The following is a 2,542-nucleotide window of genomic DNA, read 5'->3' on the forward strand; positions in this document are numbered from 1 at the left end:
AGAGTGGAGCTATCCTGTAGCTTTAGCTGACACACGTACTTTTCCGTGCTTGCTGCCTGTGTGGGCTTTGGCTGTTGGCACGTGGAAACAGCACGCTGGCAGATAATTACTTGCTGCCAGGCAACACTGCAGAACTCTTGCGTGGCCCCGCTTTGCTGGAGACACCTGCCTTCAACCATCCTCCAGCCCTCCTTGCAGTCTGCCTGTTCCTTAGTGCTTGGGAAACAGCCTGGCTTTTTCTCCTTGCACGTTTTAGGGAATTTGAGCGCCAAAATACACGTGCTTGCTGTTTGTTGTGTGTATGCCAAGATTAACAAAAGAAGGCAGAAGTTGTAATCGTGGGACTTTCAACAGACAAGATCAATCTTTTCTGTACGGCGCTGTGCTGAGCCTACTTAAGGCAGGGTTTGGCTCCAACAGTATCATGGAACTTTACACTTGAATGGCTGGGACTCCACAGTGAAGGCTTTTATTGACTTAAATATAAAATTAGTTCTACTAATGCAGCATCTGCTTGTGTTATGTTGGTTTAATATTCTGTTTATTTTAGTCTGTACCTACGCTTTCAGCTTTCAGAGTGTTTTTTACATTTGTGCTCAGAAACATGTTGCTGTGTTGCAGAAACCAGGAGAGGTGAAGTTGTAAATATTACGTGGAGGCATGAAAGATGAGAACTAGAAAATGAGGTTGCAATTGTGGAATAATCAGAGAATTTCTTGTGTTCATTACGTTGGTCAGCAGCATTGTCATTTTCAAAATTGTATTCCAGAGCCATTGAAAGTTGCAGTGCTGAGAGTTATGCTTTCCTTTTTAGTTAGCCTATGCCAAAGCTTGTGATAGTTCTTTCTTCACTGTCCCAGTGAAAAACCTCTACTTAAGCTCAAAAGTACTTTAACCCTGGCCTGGTAGTTATGGGTTGAGATTGCCAAACTTGGCTGAGGGGAAAAATCAATCATCTATCTACCTGTTAACACAGGCTAATCTAAGCTTGAGTGCCTTGAATTGCTTCATCCTACCACATATCCAGATTGTCATTTCTGAATTATGTTTAAATGCATAAATGCCAAATGTATTTCTTATATAACCTCTACAGCATTTAAGAAAAGATGCCAAAAAACCCCGTATTCCTAACCTGACAGCTTTCTAAAAACTGACAATAGACTCCTGCGGTCAAGTATGAGTGAGAGCTGTTGCTGGGAATATATAGCCCATTACACTTCTGCTGCTGTCCCCTGCCCCACTTACTGCTGTATGCAGGGAGGAAATAAAAGCAGCAGGCAGAGATCTTAAGGGTGTGTGAATTACTTGGGTGTGTTGACTAAATCTGTTAATGTCAAAGCTCTTGCTCTCAGGTTCTGTCCACACTGACTTTCAGCTGTCTGCTTTATTTGAACAGCTTGCTGTTGTTTAAGTGCTGTTCTCAAGCAACTGTTACAGACCATAGCTCCATGCTATGGAAGACTGCCTTGTCAATATGTTCTTGGAGCAGTCTGGTTCTAACAATTACAGGTTATCTAAGCAGACTAGTACAGCAACACGGTAGGTTTGGCAGAATGGCTCTGATATGCCTTAGGTCAGGATTAGAGAGTCCTTTGTACTGGTCAGGGACTGGTGGCCATGCCTGTGCTGAGGCACTTCCAAGCAAAGTGGCACCAGGAAGGGTGGGAACAGATGGGTAGAGTAGGTGGCAGTTCAGGGGGAGAACGAAGCGATACTAGTCAACATGACAGACAGAGATATCTCCATGCCAGCAGCCTAATTTGCATGTAGCACTGGGACAACAACAAGTCCCAGTAGCACCTTCTTGCCTGCCTCCTTATCTACTGGTGCAGTTCAGAGCTATCAGGTGATGTGATACGCTAGATTGTTGTGTTTTCTGGCACCAGGTAAAACACCATCTGAAATTATATTACATCAACATTGGTACCTTTAGCATTCAAACTTGTAATCACACCAAAAAATGTTGGTAGTTTGACAAGTTATATTTTCCTGTAAAGCCTATGTTGATTGGCAGTAATTACACTGTCCTCCTTTAATCCTTTATTAACTGAGTCTTATAGCAGCTTTTTCATTATTTTGTCTGGAATCAATGTCAGCCTGACAAGACTGACATATCTCATCCTATTTCAACCTTTTAAAATACTGGTATAACACGAGCATGTTTTTAATTCTTTCACATTTCCCCTTTTATTTCAAGACTCATCAAAAACCTGGGAGTTCATTTGACAGCTTTTCTAAGGCTTTTGGTAGTGCGGGCTGTGAGCTGCCCTCTGGGCTCTCCTCTCCTTTATGAACTGCTGAAAGTGATGAGGTTGTGGTCTCCAAGGAAACATCCCTACAGTGAAAGCTAGTCAAAGTGGTTGTTTGCTGAAATGATGATGAAAGTGGTAAATACATTTTGACTTCTCACTTGATAGGACTTGATTGCACGTGGCAATACAAGTGGAATACCACATCTTGGGGCCATTTCAGTCTTCTAGTCTCTTGGGTTCCCTGCCATTTGCAGGCCAATAGAGTGGTGTTTGGTTCTGATTTTCCCCCC

This window comes from Antrostomus carolinensis, unplaced genomic scaffold (genome assembly GCF_000700745.2).
Source record: "Antrostomus carolinensis isolate BGI_N321 unplaced genomic scaffold, ASM70074v2 scaffold8645, whole genome shotgun sequence".
Classification (NCBI taxonomy): Eukaryota; Metazoa; Chordata; class Aves; order Caprimulgiformes; family Caprimulgidae; genus Antrostomus; species Antrostomus carolinensis.